Source organism: Peromyscus leucopus, chromosome 6, assembly GCF_004664715.2.
Source record: "Peromyscus leucopus breed LL Stock chromosome 6, UCI_PerLeu_2.1, whole genome shotgun sequence".
Taxonomy (NCBI): Eukaryota; Metazoa; Chordata; class Mammalia; order Rodentia; family Cricetidae; genus Peromyscus; species Peromyscus leucopus.
The window spans coordinates 115,111,471-115,131,629 of record NC_051068.1 but is presented as its reverse complement, the minus strand read 5'-3'; positions in this window follow the sequence as shown (position 1 = coordinate 115,131,629).

Below are 20,159 nucleotides of genomic sequence, written 5' to 3'. Positions count from 1 at the left end.
ATAATTAATCTCTTTGAAATGATTGCTCATACTTTAGTTTTCTGTGTCTTTGGGAAAAAATGCAGGAGTATGAAGTGCATAGAGACAACCAAGAATGTCATGTCTGTTGGCTTTTCTGTATTACTAAGCTTGACGCACCTATTTTTCAATTAGTTATTTTAAGAACAATAGCAGCAGGTTGAAACATGGCTTTATTTGTGGTCGGAGACAACCAAACTTCTCACTTGGTTGACTTTGCGTGAGTCACACAGGAGTGGATGGTCCTGTGTGTTCTACCCAGTGTAGCTGCTGAAGCACAGCTTTCAGTTCAGAAGTGGACACTAATTGATATTTTCCAAGGGAGCCCAGTAATAAAGATGTCCTGGCCTGCCCCCCTGGTCTGGTGAAATGGTCAAGTGACTGAGTTCAATAGGCTGCCAAACAGGAAGTGCTGAGAGCGTGTCTAACTGTCGGCAGTGTGTGTACTCTGGCCTCTGAGAGTCAGTAGCTCTACCAGAGAGCTATCTGGAGCAGAGCTAGCTCATTCTGGGGTCCTGGGGACAGCATCAGTTCTGAACAAGGCACATGAGAACTCCCAAGTGTTTAAAGGACCAAAAATGACACTTGTTTGATTATAAAATAGTGTCCTAATGTTGAATATATTTTCCTCTTATGTTCTGTAAACCTCTCCTCTATTTGGAATAAGTTATAGTGTCTAGCCAGCTCTGGTCATGAGAACAGATCCCCTCCTCTGATACTCTGACCTATGTTTTGGTTGGATCCAGGTTGAATAAAAGTATTTTTTCTGTTCCTCAGAGTTTATGAGTAAATTCCAGTAGAAATGGGCATGGAAATAGTTCTTAAGTGCAAGGCACACCATTACTTCTTTCCCAACCAGAAGCTCTTCACAGGTCTGGAAATACCAGTGTTTAGGTGGGTTGATCTCCACTTAGCTTCTTAGGAGACTGCCAAATTATTAACTTTGAATACATTATCTTTTTAAAAATTACATAATTTTGAATCATGTTTTCAGGGACATTCTTCAAATTCAGAAAATATATGAAAAGCTGTGTTTTTATTTCTGAAATATTCGTGTCTTACCTCAGGGCTCAGGGATCTTTGAGGACAAGGGGACAGAAGGATTGTATGAGCCAGTGGTGGTGGATGACTTTAAGAAAGCAGTGTTTTCCAGAAACAACAGGACAGGCGCACATACGAACTCACAACAATTGTCACAGCATGCTGAAGACCTACAGAAACTTCTCCTAGGCAAAAACCCAAGCATAGTGGGAAGGAGAATACATCATCCTGCTGCTGGCTGAGAAACTATGAACTACCTGTTGGGAGAGGGAGAATCAGTTGTTAGTGTTGCTTGTAATGGTGTGACCCTGCTAGGCTGAACATGAAGTAGAGCAGGCCTCAACCTCAAACTAAATGTACAACACAAACTGGTCTCAATGGGGAGAGAAAACAATAACAGCAGTAACAACAACAACAATGTGAAACAGAAGAATCTCTAAGTTGGGTGTGTGTAAATATACATTGTTCAAAATACACTGTATGAAATTTGCAAAGAATTCAAACTATTTCAAAAAAGAGTAAGAGGCAGAATGCTGCTAAGTGGAAGCTAGTTTCACTACTTTAGTCAGACCAGTATTTCACACAGAGTATTCCCAACACGTCCAAAGGCTCAGAATGTCAGTACTGAGAGATGACATTGTGTGAAACCTGCCTTTGCTTCTGAAGGAGCCTGGTTTCTGAGCTTCGGGCGATTTGCTGTTTTTTCTTGTTAAACACTTACCCTCCTAGCACTTAATGCAAGTATAATTGAACAATTTATCCATGTAATTGCTTGTTTAGTGTTTCTTCATGGCTAAATGGTGAGTGTGCTCACGATAGAGACATTGTTAGAGATGTGCATCTTACACAGAGTGGGTACACAGCAAATGCTAACAAAATATATGCATGCAATTTGTGTTCTCATTCTTCTTAGTGGTAATAAATATCCACATGACAGAAACTCCACTGAAGTTTTTGATTTACAAATTTTCACTTTCAAACATATGTACATGTATAATGGCTCATGTGTATGCAGAAGAGAAGTGAATGGAATGTGGTATGTTCCCCCCAAATATTTCCAAAGGCAATGATTTTAACTGCCTCTCAGTGGCATTCTGACATTTTCCATCATGTGGCTAAATAATGTACTGTATCCTTGATTTTTCTCAGGACTTCAGATAGTAGCCACTGAATTGTAGATGTGGAGAGAAGTTCATGCACTTACTCTCTGTCTTCTCCTTAGTTCCCTCTAAGTTCTAATGTTTATTGTTGGTGTATTTTTATAGTTGCTGTTTTAGTTTTTCTGTTGAATCACACCATTATGTAACACTCTACTTAACCAGTGTTTTTCCTTCACTGGCTTTACATGTACTTTCCTCTTACTAGTGGAGATGAAAAAAACGGACTCACATACAATTCACTTTCCTTCTTTCTCCTGACTTCGCTCAACTGAACCATTATGCTGTCATTTTTAGTGAGGGAATTTTACATGTAAAAATTATTTTAATAACTTGTAGATTTGTATTGTTACATTGGTATCACTCATATTTGAGTTCAGTAACCATAAACAAGTCTTCCATGTTCTGTTTATTGTTTGACTTACAAATACAAAACACTGTGTATATGTGCCACAATTTATTTATCCATTCTTCAGTTGAAGGGCATCTAGGTTGTTCCCAGGTTTTGGCTACTACAAACAATGCTGATATGAACATAGCTGAGCAAGTGCTCTTGTGGTATGATTGAGCATTTCTTGGATATATGCCCAAGAGTGGTATAGCTGGATCTTGGGGGAGATTGATTCCCAATTTTCTAAGAAAGCGCCATATAGATTTCCAAAGTGGTTATACAAGCTTGCATTCCCACCAGCAGTGGAGAAGAGTTCCCCTAGTTCCACATCCTCTCCAGCATAAAGTGTCTTCAGTGTTTTTGAGATGCCCTTCAACTGAAGAATGGATAAATAAATTGTGGCACATATACACAATGGAATACTACTCAGCAGAGGAAAACAATGACATCATGAGGTTTGTAGGCAAATGGATGGATCTAGAAAAAATCATCCTGAGTGAGGTAACCCAGCCTCAGAAAGACAAATATGGTATGTATTCACTCATAGGAGGATGCTAGATGTGGAACAAGGATGACTGGACTGCTACTCACACCACCAGTGAGGCTACCTGGAAAAAGGGACCCCAAGAAAGACACGGAGAAATGGATGAGATCTACATGAACAGCCTGGACATGAGTGGGAGCAATGAAGGGCGAGGGTCGAGGGAAAGAGAGCAGGAGATCCTAGCTGGATCAAGAAAAGAGAGGGAGAACAAGGAATAGGAGACCATGGTAAATGAAGACCACATGAGAAAAGGAAGAAACAAAGAGCTAAAGAGGCCCACAGAAATCCACAAAGATGCCCCCACAAAAGACTGCTGGCAATGGTCGAGACAGCCGGGACTGACCTACTCTGATGATGGGATGGCCAAACACCCTAATAGTTGTGCCATAAACCCCATCCAAGGACTGAGGAATCTGGATGCAGACATCCACGGCTAGGCCCTGGGTGGAGCGCTGGGAGTCTAATTAGTGAGAAAGAGGAGGGTTTATATGAGCGAGAATTGTTGAAACCAGGGTTGGATAAAGCACAGGGACAAATAACCAAATGAATGGAAACACATGAACTATGAACCAAAGGCTGAGGGGCCCCCAACTGGATCAGGCCCTCTGAATAGGTGAGACAGTCGATTGGATTCATCTGTTTGGGAGGCATCTAGGCAGGGGTACCAGGTCCTGGGCTCGTTGCATGAGTTAGCTATTTGAAACCTGGGACTTATGCAGGGACGCTTGGCTCAATCTGGGAGGAGGGGACTGGACCTGCCTGGACTGAGTCTATCAGGTCGATCCCAGTCCTCGGGGGAGACCTTGATCTGGAGGAGGTGGGAATGGGGGTGGGCTGGGGGAAGGGGAGGGGGCAGGAAGGGAGAGAACAAGGGAATCTGTGGCTATTATGTAGAACTGAATAGTATTGTAAAATAAAAAAATAAAATATAAAAAAATACAAAACAAATAATAATAAGCCATATAGTTTTATGCATATTATTGTCTCCAGAATTGTAGAGGGGGTTAGACATATGAAGAAAACAGCATCTCACATATTAAATTAAAAATCCAAAGAATAAACACATGTGCATGCACACACACACACACACACACACACACACACACACACACACACACCTCTCAACAATTGCCCAAACAATGGAACATTGGACTTTGCGTTATATTTCACTAAGAATTCTTTGACTTCTGTGTTCTCATCTGCATTATCCTCCCCAATTAATATAAATCATATTTTCATAAAGATCTCTAATTCCCTTCTAATTTATAATTATGATTTTCTTAGCCTACTGACCATCATAGGATTTGTTTCAATGTACTTGTGGGTTGGTTAAGTTGTTCTTAGATTCTTTTTCTTGGGTTATATTTTCTTTTCTTCTGTTTTGTTTTTGCTTTTTTGAGATTATATCTTCATATTATTAGAATATACTATGTAGCTAGAGTTTTCCTGCCTTGCCCACAGTCAGGACAAATCTCTGTCACCCGCCAGTCCCACAGCCGCTCAGACCCGACCAAGTAAGCACAGAGACTTATATTGCTTATAAACTGTATGGCTGTGGCGGGCTTCTTGCTAACTGTTCTTATATCTTAAATTAATCCATTTCCATAAATCTATACCTTGCCATGTGGCTTGTGGCTTACCGGAGTCTTCACATGCTTCTTGTCATGGCGACGGCTGGCAGTGTCTCCTTTTGTTTTCCTGTTCCCTCCTTTCTCCTCTCTGTTAGTCCTGCCTATACTTCCTGCCTGGCCACTGGCCAATCAGTATTTTATTTATTGACCAATCAGAGCATTTGACATACAGACCATCCCACAGCAATACTAGGTAAACTTTCTGATTCCTTTCATCTCTAAAATTGTACTTAACGTCTAAAATGGCTCTTTAGCCCTCAGCACTCTGTCACTGATAAAAATAATTGATGATTGTCTGTTCACTCATTCAGTGTTTTTTTCCACCCCCAAAAGTTTTGTGAGGATTTTCCTTCCTGTTTCATATCCTAAAGTTTAACAAAGGGTACTATTTAGTGTATGTTTTTCTCTATTTGACATTTGTTGGGTTTGTTAATTATTAGATTAGAATTTTTTTCTGTTGGAAGAAATTTTTACCTATTTTCTTTTGTTATTTCTTTGTTTATTTCAATTCCTTTCTTGTTTTTATTGTCTTCTACTACCGATGTACAGGTATGTTTAGGGTTTTTTGAACTTGTGCTCTATATGCACTTTTAATGCTTCTAAATTTATTTTTCTAAGAACTCAAGGGAGCCTCTTTTATATTATAAAGCAATATAGTCTTGAATTTGAATAATATCCAATATCCAATAGATTCATTGGATAATAATTCGAAATTGGATAATAATTAAAAAATTTAAAACATTTTAAAAGATGTATCTTATTTTTCAATTGTGTGTGTCTGTGTGTCTGTGTGACTGTGTCTATGTCTGAGAGTGTGTGCACATATGGGTATATGCACATGAGTTCATGTACCTGCTGAGGCCAGAAGAGGGAGTCAGATCCCCTGCATCTGGTGTTACCAGTGGCTGTGAGCCACTGAACATAAGTGCCAGGAAGTGAACTCAGGTCCTTTGCAAGAAAAGAGTGTGCTCTTAGCTGCTAAGGTATCTCTCCAGTCCCTGAATTTGTAATGTTTGTTTTTAATTCTTTCCATTACAACTGTTTCCTTGGAGATTCATTTTTATATTTACATTTATCTTTCTTTTTCTTTCATTTGACTTCCTTTTGATGTTTGTGACCTTGGAATGATAACTAATTTTTGTGCAAAAAGACTACTTCATTAGTGCAGTGGCTGGCATAGGTAACCTTTGGGATCAAATAGACTATTTTATCAAAGAGGACAGTATCCTAAATGGCAAGGAAGCCACCAGGCTCTGTGTCAAAGGCAAACTCTATTCACAGGTGGCTTTTTCTTTCTAGAACATGAACAGGCTTGGGGCACCACAGCTGCCAATCAAGTCAAAGGAAAAGGGGCAACAGCCTAGATTTAAGAGCTTGCATGAAGAAACAACTCCCAACTTTATTATGTCTTCTCCCCACCCCCCATGTATTTTGGGTTGTTTCTGATGCTAGCATTTGTCTAACAAGTAATCCAATCTGACTCCAGTTTGCACGGATTTCCTCAAGCTGTTGACTTTTACCTCTCCCCATCTCTTCTCTTCTCTTCTCTTCTCTTCTCTTCTCTTCTCTTCTCTTCTCTTCTCTTCTCTTCTCTTCTCTTCTCTTCTCTTCTCTTCTCTTCCCTCCCTCCCTCCCTCCCTCCCTCCTTTCTTTCTCTCTCTCTTTCTTCTTTCTTTCTCTCTTTATATTTTGTGCTGAAGTTTTAATTTTTATTGTTTTTGTTTGTTTGTTTCTAGTGAGTATTGCCATTTCTATGGGGATTTAGAACAGACAGGAGGTCAAAGATGTTATCCACCATCTTGAACTAAGGAAACGATGTTGCTGTCCTAGCGTTGCTCTGCAGGGTTTTCTGAACTTGACTAAAGCTCATCTAGCTGTTCACACATAGATAAACCTAACTGTAAACAGAAAAATTCCCATACAAGTTCCCCAAACCTTGCTAAATATTCTTCATGTATCACTCAGGGGTTAACAGTGTTACAGGCTTTAGATGATTCTAAATTGTTCCTTGAAACTCTTGGCAGTTTCATGTGTGTATAGATTACTCAACAGAGTAACTATAGAGACGTGCCTGACCGAAAAAGGCAGAGATAACGATACAAGGGAAAGCATTGGACTTTACTTTGAGGCATCACATATTTTTGTTAGTTGGGCTTGACCAACTGTACTTTGGATTAGCCAGGAAAATAATTGATGTAAATCCAGAGCCAAGAAAGATAACATGTGAAGATCTGTGAAGAATTGGCAGGACCCCAGATCACTGGGGAAAAGCCAATGGAGTACCTATTTTTAAAAGGGAATAAAAAGTTGTTTGAGAATGAATGACCTTTGTGTAAAGAAAAAGCAGCATATATGGAGTACCTTAGTGCAGATAAATTTTAGATGATCTTGAATAGTAATGGAAGTGATGAAGAGAGGAAGTTGGTCCACACCTGTGACATCACCAGAATACCAAGTACCCAAAGTAGAATACAGTTTTTAATGAAAAAATGTAAAATGTAACATGTAATTTTAAATATATTATTACCATGTACAAAGATTTTGATTCACATTTTGTTAAGAATGTAGCTGAATGAAGACATCTGGGTTTAGCTACATTATTCACTGTAGATGAAGTGTGTATTGTCATCTAGATTCATAGAAGTATGTGAAAACTGTCCAGAATTATTATTAAGACATCCCTTCCTTCCTTCCTTCCTTCCTTCCTTCCTTCCTTCCTTCCTTCCTTCCTTTCTTTCTTTCTTTCTTTCTTTCTTCCTTTCTTTCTTTCTTTCTTTCTTTCTTTCTATTTTGAGACAAGGTTTCTCTGTGTAATAGTCCTGGCTGTCCTGGAACTCACTCTGTAGACCAGACTGGCCTCAAACTCATAGAGATCCACCTGCTTCTGCTTCCCTAGTGCTGAGATTAAAGGTGCACACCACTACCACCCAGCCATCAAGTCCTTCTTTAATAATTAAAGCATGCAGATTAAATTTTCACCCATGAGATAAGCATGGTAGTGGCTACCTTACCCCAGAATTAAAAATTTAAAAAATAATGATTCCAGTAGATTAAATCACTATTGCAAAATCAACTTAAATAATGTGAAATGAGTGCTTGTATTTTGTGTTTTAATTAAGGATAAAATAATTCCCATAGATTTGAAATGGGAGGAACTATTAGGCAGTGATTGTGTTGAGGAGGGTCAAAGGGTCCTTAGCATCCCCAGTCAGTGTTCATTCAGTCTCAAGTTGTATCTGGTATTTGTATCATTGCTTTCACTTCTGGGATCTACTCTTTACCTTCTTCTGATCACAATTTCTCCACTCATTCTTCAAGTTTAAAACTTGGGAAACCTTTCCTGACTCATATGTTAATTTTCCTGTCTTCCGTGTTTCCTCGGTATTTTGCATTCAGATACAACTAACACCTGTTGAATGTCTGTTACCAACCAGACACTATGCCATGAAATAAAAGCTATGCCACAGGACCACAATCTCAATATGATTGTTCTCATTTACTCATTTGAGGAAGGTGAGTCCTGAGAAGGTAATGTGAATTGTTCAAGGTTTCAGAATTAGCAATGCGGACATAAACTACACAATTGTCTACAGTTGTTCTCTATCATTGGGCTTTAAACTCTCCAGATCAGAAAAACAACTTATTTATCCCTCAATCTTAACAGGAGCACAATGCCTGGCACATGGTCAAATCCTACTTGATAAGCAAACAATAAATGAACAAACAAGGAATAAAGTCACATTCACAGCAAGCTGTACTGAGTATGAGTAATTTACTGTTGGCCTCTCTTTTAAAGCTAGCATTCAATAGGCATTCATTAACATTCCCATCTCCATGCTTGCCTCAGATTTTGGCTTATGTAGGAGCATTATGAAGAGTGATGAGGAAAACATGGACCGTGAAAAGAGTTCAGAGAATGAGATGTGCTTTGGGTAGGTATACCCTGCTGATGGTTTGGTTCTAAAGCTTCATATAATGTTAAGAATAATCGGGCCACTCTTTCATTAGATATTTATTTATATTTCATGTGTATAAAACTTCATCAGTCATTATGGATAGACATGGCTGCTGACTTCAAGTTCAGAATCTCAGTAGAAGACAGGGTGTATGTGTCCACAGTGACGCACACAAGGCGAGCAAGTATCAGTGACAAGTGAAGAGACAACACTCTAAAGCAGTGGGTCTCAAACCCCTGTCGGGTTCAATTGACTCTTTCATAGGGCTTGATTAACAGATATCCTGAATATCAGATATTCACACTACAATTCATAACAGTGGCAAAATTATAGTTATGAGGTAGCAATGAAATAATTTTATGGCTGGGGGCCACCACAACATGAGGAACTGTATTAAAGGGTCTGAGAGTTAGAAAGGTTGAGAATCACTGCTCTAAAGAGTTGAGCTGTGAATGAGGCCTTAGAAAGGGCCTGTTAGACTTCAAGCGCTTAATGTTTGCTGAATACTATTTTTAAGGTTTAGGGCCATGTCTCTTGACTCCTTTATATATTCATTCACTTAACACATACTTGGATGCACATTAAATACCGGATACCCTTTTAGTCATTGAGATATTGGTCATTACCCCAGTTGCAGCTCTTTCTTCAAATGCATCCGTATCATGCTTGATTCTTAAAGGTGAAGTGACTCTCAGGGTTAGAAAGGGTCTTTAAAGGTCGTAAGATCCACTTCATCTTCAGTTCTAATGTCTAGAATCATCATCACTACCAAGAGGTTAATGTAATTGCTGGGTTTTAAACATATATTCTTTATTCCATTTTAATATAATTAACCAAAATAGTAATAAGAGGAAGCCACAAGAATGTTCTTGTTCTTCATGTATTACTAGCTCCTTGGCAATCCATGTAAGTGAGGAATTAGCTCCAACAAAGGAATTTTAATTGGCAATATTAGTCCAGATAAATATTTATCGTTGTATTAAAGCCTATACAGGATCTGGACAAGCAATTACCCACTTCATTGAGAGAATGTGGACATACTCTATAGTATCCATTATAGAGCCTAAGATGAATGTAGGCTAGTCACAAGGACATGTACTAGGTAGCCATCAAGAATATGTCTAGATGAGCATTTCCTGACTGATACCATAATGGCCAGCTGGATCTGAGAAGGACATGAGCTATGATGTAGCAGGATAACTTTTCCAAACGCATTCTATTCTAAAGCAGAAGATGCTGGAGGTTAGTGGTTCTAGAGGAGATGGGATAGAGAGATCTCACTTAGGAAGTGGGGATGTAGCTTAATGGTAGAGTACTTGCCTAATATGCATGAGGTCTTAAGTTCAGTCCCAAGAACTGGAAAAAAAAAATCCCCACAATACTAACAAAAATTTTCTGATTCATTAGGCTGGAGAAGTATCTCAAAATGGAGTGATTACTTAGTGTATTGATGATATCCTAACTGCTGTGACCAACTTAAAGGAGAAAAGCTCATTGATTCACAGTTGGAAGGGGATGGTCCATGATGGTGGGGAAGTGTGGCAGCAGGAGGTGAGGTCCTGGTCCAATTACATGTACACACAGGGAGCAGAGATGAATAAATACTGCCGCTTGGCTCGAGTTCTCATTAGTACGTAATTCTGACCCAGCCCTTAGGATGGTACTGCCCACACATAGGCTCTGACTTCAGTGAGCCTAATTGAGATAATCCCTCATGGATATGCCCAGATGCTTGTCTTTTGGGTGATTATCTATCCTGTCAAGTTGATAATCAATATTAACCATCATACGTAGCTTCTGTTAGACCCAGCACTCTAAGGGAGGGGTGAGGGGATATTTTCTTCACTCTTGTGGTTGTAATCTGGTATTTGTGAAGACAAATGGAAGAAATGCAGATTGAAAACCAGTCTACTAACATATTTGGTAGACTGAGACAGGAAGATTGTGTATTCAAAGACAGCCTAGGCTACAATGTAAGCCCCTTTCAAACATGTACAGAACACACACACACACACACACACACACAGAGAGAGAGAGAGAGAGAGAGAGAGAGAGAGAGAGTTCTGAGACAAAGAATTAAACCTTTCATTTATTTAATTTTGTTCTCTTTCTAGAGGGATAGTTTCTGATTTAGAACTAGGAATGAACTAGAACTTGCCAGTGACATTTATAAAAGAAAAGAGAGACTTAGATGCCTCAAAACCAGACATGTCTAACAAAAATTATTTTGTAGAAACAAATGTTTGCTTTGAGACTGAAAACCTGCCACATTTCCTGTTAGCCTAATAGTATCTTTATAGTAACAGAATACCTGATGACTGACAAATGATGAACAAACATTGAGAAAGCATCTAAGGAGAGTCTTCTACAAGGAGGTGTGTATGAGGACCCTGGGGACAATGGTACTCGATGTGTGTGTGTATGTGAGCACGCGTGTGGGTGTACATGTGTATACATATTATATATAACATATAAATATATATTTAGAGAGTATTCTGTGGTTCTTGTCTAAGAAGAATACCAAAAGACATTGTGGGACAGGGTGGGTCAGCATCCTCTCCCTTGTCACAGATATACATAGTGGATGTCCAGTTTCTCTCTGTATTAGTCATTTCTTTCATTTTCCCCCAAATGTTCAGTATTTTAGAACCCTGGCCCCTCAAGCCAGGTCCCCCTTTCCCATCCACATGTCCAGAGGCCACGCCTTTCACACACTCTAGCTTCCAGAAAATAGAGGCTCATTGCTTATGTTGCAATTTTGATAACCTAACTGGCAGAACAGTTATTCAAATTTTAAGCTCCTGAATGCAGCAAGATCAACCTGGCCTATCCACATAAATAATTTTGACACGATAAGTATGCGAGAGCGATGATAACTGATAAGTGAAGCAATTACCTTGCTTTTTTGGATTATATTAAATGAAGATTCTGATAGAGTAATGAAAAGAGACAAAGCAGACAAAAGTCTGCGCAGAGCTTTTGGGCCCTGTGTTATCTCTATTATACCATATTGAAATAGAGACGCTCACCAATCATGCGCTTCTATGTAACTTCTGCCTTCTAACAGTGAACAATGAATAAATTGTCACAAGACAGTAACTGATAAATTAGGATTGGCAGTGCTCTTTAAAAAGCATAAATAAACTTACTAGACACCCTTTTCCTTTGCAAAGCAGCTTTTAGGGGGTTCAGGGGGAAGGTGGGTGGGTAGAATCTATGACAGCAATGCTTTCTCTTTTCCCGTGCCCCCCGTCCCTTCCTCTCGTCTGAAGTGTTTCATCTTAGAGAATAAAGACCCTGTTCTGCCTTCGTCATCCAGGTTCTACCTGTCCTGATTGGGAACGCGGCTTGACTGTCTGTCTGGAATTCACAGTACCCATTTAAGTTAAAAAGTCTCTTTTGGTAAACAACAAGTATCCCAAACTAAAGACTTGAGTTTTCTTCATGGATACAATATCTACCCAAAGTGGTAAGCCTGTGAGTTCTTTTCAAATATGTGTAGGGCAGCCCTTGAAAGCGGGAGTGGGATTCATAGATTGAAAGGATTCAGTGTCTCTAGGTTCGTCTCTTTGAAATCTCCTGGGCTTGACCTAACTTCTTTTAAAGGCCACAGGCACAATTTTTATGTTAGTGGGATAAAGTATATCAAGTTCCATGAATTTTGAGTCACAGCAGGAAGAAATTTCTTTCTAACTTGTGTGTGTGTGTGTGTGTGTGTGTGTGTGTAGGTCAGATATCAACCTGAGGTCTTGCTCAGTCATTCTCCACCTTAGTTATTGTCCACACCGACTTTGTTGCTGACCCTGAAACTCCTATTTGGTGAAGCTGGCTGCTCAGTGAGTCCCAGGGACCCTGCCACCTCTGCCTCCCCAGGACCACACCTGTCTCTTCATGTGGATTCTGTAGGTCAGGTTCTCATGTTTGCAGGGCACGTGCTTTAACAAGTAAACCATCTCCCCAGTCCCCAAAGTCTCCCATAACTCACAAATGGTTCAGTGATGGTCCAGCCCAGAAGAGAACACACCACTGCCACCGCAGACCTCTTAAATTATAGAAAGCGCTGAGTGAGCAAATGAAGTTTTCTAACTGGAATCATTCTAACTCAATAGCTTAGAAAAGTCCGTCCACTCAGCAGGCTTGTAGACTCAGGCGTGGCTTGCTTACGTTTCTTTGTTTTCTGATGGTCTGTGGTGTCAGAAGGTAAGACTGAGGAAGGAATAACATTTGATTATTTTCAGAATCCTAGCACTGACTACCAGAGTCAACTGTATTAGCATCCTGCTCTGCAAAGGCAGAGAAGGCAGTTGAAATGGGTACATCGGAGGGCAGAATTCAAGATTCCAGGTTGCTAGTTACTATGGGTTTAAATTGGCTGAATCAGAAGAAATGCATCATCTGTGAAATGGAAGCAATATGGCTTCAAGGAGCCACAAGGCATGGTACAGATGTCACTACCAACCTGACTAGAAGACAGTATATGAGGGTTCAGAGAAAACCCTGCCAATGCTGCCTTTGGCTCCACCCACAGGATGGAGTTTCAGACTAGTGAGTGATAATGGCAAGATGGGCCAACTTAGCTCCATAAGCAAAGAACACAGGAACAAACACCATTATTAGTCTGTTCTGGCACGCATGATCATTTATCTCATCTCTCATTAAAAACAACAACACCAACAAAACCCCAAACCATTCACATGGCCACTTTTCAAAATGAAAGGGCCAATAAAGTTATCAAAATCAAATCACATCTGATTAAATTATTATCATTACAGGGTTTAAAAAAACATTTGTTCTGTTTATGAAGTCCCAGGCTTACTACACGGGTAAAGAATTTGCCTTTAAAGACAAGAAAAACAACAACAGGGAAATGATGCTCAGTGCCCACACCAAAGACCAGATTCTCAGTTGTTTTTGTGTGAGCTCCTTATGACAGCCCACATTGCTGGTGCTCAAGCCTCCAGACAGTTACACAGTTAACAACAGTTGTGCTGAGAGAACCTCAGGATGTGGGAGAGAGAGAGAAAGGAGGAGAAAAGATGTTGACATTACTAATGTGAATGAGGGGCCTGCTTTTGCACTTGCTCAGAGATTTTACTGCTTTTAGCACACATGTAGCTGGTTCAAGCTTATTTTGTATAATTTGTCTATCTTGTTTTTTAAAAATGCATTGTTTCTTTCTGTAATTAAAAAAAATAGAGTTTGTTGTTACTTGGAATAAAAGCAAATACTATTTATTAATTTTTACATGACCACCCCAGCTTTACCTACTCCTTCCCAATTTGAGAAATTAGCAACCTTAAAGTGTACCTGTCTATAACTGGCTGTAACTGGGTATCAGAGGTTTCTGATGGGACAGCTCAATTGCCATGATTGGTCCAAAGCAGAAGCCCAGAGTCCCCCAAAGCTTCCTTCTGTTCCCAGATGCTGATCACCACAGTACCCCAATGGGCTTGCTAGTGTTATGTCAATTTGACACAGGCTAGAGTCATCAGAAAGGAGGGAACCTCAATTGAGAAAGGTCTTCATAAGCTCGAGCTGTAGGCAGGCCTATAGAGCATTTTCTTCATTAGTGATCAATATTTCAAGGCCCAGCCCGTTATAGGTGAGACCATCTATGGACTGATGATCCTGGGTTATATAAGAAAGCACTATGAATAAGCCATTGAGGATAAGCCAGTAAGCAGCACCACTCCATGGCATTTGCATCAACCCTGCCTCCATGTTCATGCCCTATTTGAGTTTTTGCCCTGACTTACTTTGATGATGAACAGTGATGTGGAAGGGTAAGCCAAACCAGCCCTTTCTTCCCCAAGTTGCTTTTGGTCATGGGGTTTTATCATAGTGCTATAAAAATACCCACATATTTTCTCTACTCTTTAATACTCTCCAACTCAGGCATAATGAAGGGCACACCTGTGGCCTCCCTGTGCCTGCTTTGATTGGCTGATACCTGTTATAGTTATTGATATCACCATAACTATTTCATACTACAAAGTCAAGTACAAAAAATAGAGCTCGATTTTTATCCCTAGAGATGGATCTGTTTGAGGCTTTAAAAGAAGCCAAATCATAAGCAATAGCATTGAAGCAGGCAAACTTAAGAAAATTGAAACCTTTTAATCAGTGCATTCTATTTACGCTTTTATGGGCAACTCTGGATGTATTTGATAAAGTAGATAAGCTACCACTTTGAGTGGCTATTATATATATATATATATAAGACTCAGAGACCCTTGAGACAGTAGCACATCCCGCTACCATCTTGCAGCATGGTACTTTTGATAAATAAAGATATGGTAACTAAAAAAATAAAAATATTGATCTTGCCCATCATTCAGAAGAACACCAATATCTTTACAAGAACTAAGAAAAACTACCAGGTTTGACCATTGTCCCTCCCAGAAATAACGTTTGCATAATAGCATCTAGATAGTATTCTGAAAAAGTTCAGGATCCAAATAAAAACAAATCACTTCTGTATTATATCCTTTTGGGGCATTTTATTTCAATGAGGAAAAAATGAAAGTGCCTCAGATGGGATTATTAGACCTCTGGCTACTACTGAATTAGAGTAGCTTAAAGTCTGAGCTTGGGTTCTCATCGTATACAATGGGGTCTCTCCCCAACTGAGGCCATCAACAGCACTTTTGGGTCACTTTTGTCTTGTTGGGGTCTGCAGTGATGCTTGTGTGACTAGCACATAGGTATCTAGAAGAGGTAAATTTAATTGTTCCTACTCAGGAGAGTATGACAATAGGTATATTCTCTGGCCAACTCCCTCAAGGGTCCATATTCTTAGTTGTTGCTGCCTAGCACATAGTGATCACCTAGCTACTATTTATTCAAAACCGTCTGTAGAGTTGTCTTTTTTTTTTTTTTAATCTGTCTCATGATGGTTTTGCTAAAATGATCTTTCTATTCTCTGTATGCCTCCCTCTCATTCTTCATTGTTTTTCAGTCAAATATGTATGATATCCTTTCTATGAGCTAGAAACCAGATACTACTTGGTAAAGCCTGGCTCACATGTTAGATCCCTTTCCCAGATTCTGCAGTGAAATTGCCATACATCTAGCTCTTCTGTCACCTCTATCATGCTATTTATCACATTGAACCATAATTAACTAAGACTGGTTCTTACTCCAAACTATGATTTTCTTGAAAATACAGATTAGGTCTTGATTCTCAGGTCCCCACAGTTGGAGACTGCCAATGTGTAGCGACCCCTTCAGACAGTACTTATGACTATGGTAGACTGATTATAGACATCATCATGACTTCCCACCTCCCTGAATCCACGGCCTTTGTCACATGAGCTTATTGCTCCTTCTAACAGGTGTAGACTCTCATTTTTTCACTCCTAGAATCAGGGCTGGCTTTGAAACTTGCTTTGGCCAATTCAACATGACTGTTCCTAAAGAAGGAGCAAGGCGGTGCTAGTAGAGTTCATCATGGGAGATATATGGAGACCCATTTCTTGGGCAATGGGTGTCCCTAGCTAAGAGGCCACATGTATGAGAAACATTATTCTAAGTTTTCAACATTTAACCAATTCATCAGCTGAATCCCTATAAATTAGCCTGCTACATTAAGAGACTTAGATGACCTAGTCTCAGCCAACTAGTCAATGATAAAAACTTATGAAAAAGAAATACTTATTGTTTGGAATCACTGAGTTTTTGTGATTAATTACCAGAAATAGCTGTTTTAGTTCCTGGAGTTGCAGTTCAGTTGGTAGATTGCTTGCCTAGGATGCATTCTTCCCTGGATTTGATCCCCAGCACTGCATAAAGCAGGTGTAATGGTGCCCACCTGTAGCACAACATTTAGGAGGCAGAGGCAGGAGGATCAGGAATTCAAGGTCATCCTTGGCTATATTGTAAGGTCAAGGTGATCTGGGCTATATAACATCATATCTTAAAAAGGAGGAGGTATAACTATTTCTTTTTCTTTTTCCTTTTCTTATCCTTTCACTCAAACAAACAAAAGGCTATACATCCTACTAATTTAGAAACAGGATTTTGTACAGGAAGCAGAGTCTATTATTTGTCTTTCCTACGTTACTCTGGCAATTCTAGTCCTGGTAAAGATTATGAATTCACCAAATGTTAGAGTTGCAAATAACCTGTTGTTCATCTTATCAATATCCTCAAATTTCTTGAAAATAGAAATGGAGTCAAGAGAGTTACTCTAATTGATGCAAGGTCTCCAAGGGATGAATGAAATACAAACTCAAGCCAACCTATTTTCGTTGTGGTATCCTTTGGGGGCTGTGGGCCTCCACAGCCACAGGTTTTCCATATCTCGGCCAAGCTTTAATCACTAAAGCTTTTCACTTATTTTTTTCAAGGTACAGTTGGCATGAAATGTTCATAAATACAGTCCAGCTTAATGAGGAATGATCTGAGCATCCAAGAAGAAGTCATTTAATCACCTCAATTCCTAAGAAATTCAACGTATGTACTTTCTCCTGCCCTATTTATAATGATTTTGGACCTTCACTGTGGGCTGTGCTGATGCCAAGACTTCCCCAAACAGATAGATAGGTATGTGCACCTATCTGTTCATACCCCTTCATCTTGAAGTTTATTAGTCTTACACAACACCCTTTCTTCTACTGGTCGAATGGTCATAAAAGTTTTAGTTGGAGGGTATGATCATTCTCAAGACTTATTTGCAGGAAAAAATGTCATCACACAATGTGTGGAGGACCAAAGACAATCAGAGCACAGGCCTCAGAGCTCTTCCATAACATAATTTTAGCAGACAGTGATGTAAATTTTCTTTGCTGAGTAGTTAAGAAGGGTGTGGATGAAAAGGAAAATTCTGAGAGCTGGATTAAAAGCCTCTGAATGCAGGTATACTGTTTTCCCAGTGCGAATCAATAGTTAAGAGACTGATATGTACCATAGTGCAAAATTTATAATGGTCAGCAGCAATGAAAGAAAAGTGTTTGGCATTAATCATCTCTTAATCAGAAACCAAACTGAACTTCATCTCATGACAAAGAAAAATTAACTGTTTTGTTAATTACTATAATTACCCCCACATTTATTTTGACAGCCATGTCAGTGGTGGAAAACAATCTCCTTAAATTGCCTCTTTCCTCTTATGAATCACAAGTTCATATAGTTTTGACAAATGATTTTACTCCATCTTTTACACTTGCTTTGGGGTCTTTTGCAACCTGGTGAGTGAAAGGGAGAGGGGCAGAGGGACAGTGAGAAAAAGAGGGAAGGGGAGAGGGAAGAGGGTAAGGGAGATCATTTTTATAGAAAAGACTTTGTGGCACCATACTAGGCCTTGGAACTGCCTCCCAATCATATAGAGTCTCATTCTTGTCTCCCCCCGCCTGTCCCCCTCTCCTCCCCTTCCCTCCTCTCCCTTCAGTCCCCTCTCCTCCCTCCCCTCCCCTCCCTTCTCTTTCTGTTCTGAGACTATTCCAGCACCCACATAGAAATGCCTGGGTGGGAAGATGGTGATATGTAGGAAAAGGGAAAGGAGGAATGGGGATGGATTTGTTCAAACACATTGTATGCATGTGTGAATATTAAATAAAATGCTTAAAAATAAACAAAGCAAAAACACTTCCTCCTCCCCAGTGCCAGGTGTGGTAGCATGTGCTTGCAATTCCAGAACTGGGAAGCAGGGACAGGTAGGTCCCTGGGGCTCTCTGAATAGCCATTTGAGTCTAATTGGTGAGCTCCAGGCCAATGAGACACCCTGTCTTAAAGGAGGTAGATGATGTTCCAGATGACTTCTGTTACTATTCTGTAGCTTCTACATGCATATGTGCGCATGTTCCCCAACACCCAAACACACACGCATGCACATGCACACACATGTACACACACACATGCATTTGCACAATAAAGAAACTAACTGTGCCTGAATAAGAGAAAGAGCCAAGAGTTCTGACTGAATCGAAAGGAAAGATATTATTTGCTAACTTGAACACTTTAGTTTCTGGATAGGCGCAAGTCTGAAGGGTTGGCTGCCTGCAGATCTTCCCAAAGCACAAATGCTTCATTAAAATGCTATGCCCCTAAAGTAGCTTCATCCCACCCAACTTAATGAAACAGAGAAAGCACAAGTGAGTATCAGGCTTAACTGCTTCTTTTTATTACGATGGATCCAATGACATTCCCTCATGCATGCATTCATCCATCTATCAGACAGTATTGGAACCTACTATGTGCCAGGCAGGTTTGGGGTGGGACATGTTTTATCTTCCCATGCTCTCAGAATGGCAACACACTTCAGAGGAAAGCTCATAAACAGAGGAATCTAGAACATTATTTTAGATCTTATTTGGTCCCTTTTTAGTAAAAATTATTATGTCTCACTTACTAGTTATAGGCAGATCAAGATGCCTTGGGTAGGAAACCTTTGTGCTGGAGAAATTACCACAACAAAAGAAAAGATTTAAGCTTAGAGTTGAGCATGCATTGCCATGATGTATTAACATCTCAGTTGTACCTCATTCATATTGGGGAGTGGGGGCAGAGGAATTGAAAAGATTTGCTTAAAGAAGTGGCCCCTCACTGGTCCTGCAGACCCAAAGCTACAGGATTTCCTTAACACAAAGCAACAGCAGGATTACCAAGAGGCATTCCAGTGAAGGCCCAGCATCAACAGTGTAGTAGAAACCAGAGGCCTTCTAACCAGACCAACGACTGGACTCTCTGCAATTGACTCTGCAATGGACACTTGGATGTAAAGACATATGAATAAAGGGTTTTTGTGTGGCTCACTGTGTCACACTGCAGCTTCCATGACAAGATCTATTTTTTCCTTTGCTCTTTTTTCCCTTTCTTCTCTTAAATTTCATTTTATTTTATTTTTTTTTTTTTTTGGGAATGTTGAAAGGGCAGAGGGTGGATCTAAAGGGATGGAGAAATGAATGGGATGGAGATGCATGATGTGAAAGACACAAAGAATAAATAAAAAGGAGAAAAAATAAAGTAAGTTTTAAAAGTGCCCCCATAGACAATTTTTTATATTTTTGTGTATGAGTGTTTTTCCTGCATATATGTATGTGTATCACATGCATACAGTGCCTGTGGAGACCTGAAGAAGGGACCAGATCCCCTGGAACTAGAGTTACAGATGGTTGTGAACCACCATGTGGGTGCTGAGAATGCAACTCAGGTCCTCTGGAATGGTATCAAGTTCTCTTGAGCACTGAGTCATCTCTCAAGCCCTCATATTAACCTTGATATTAGTATGATTTGATGTCTAGAGCAAAGAGGACTCCATGAGTCTCCACAGAGCCTCCATCCTGATGGAGGTGCTCTATTCCTAAGAATGTTAGGACCAGTGTCTTTCAGAGGTCCCCGATGCCCTGCAAGCCAACAGGGAACTTTTTGTGGAGTACTTGGCTTGTTCATGCTGGCAAGTCAATCAGTTTCTCTGGCCTGTTG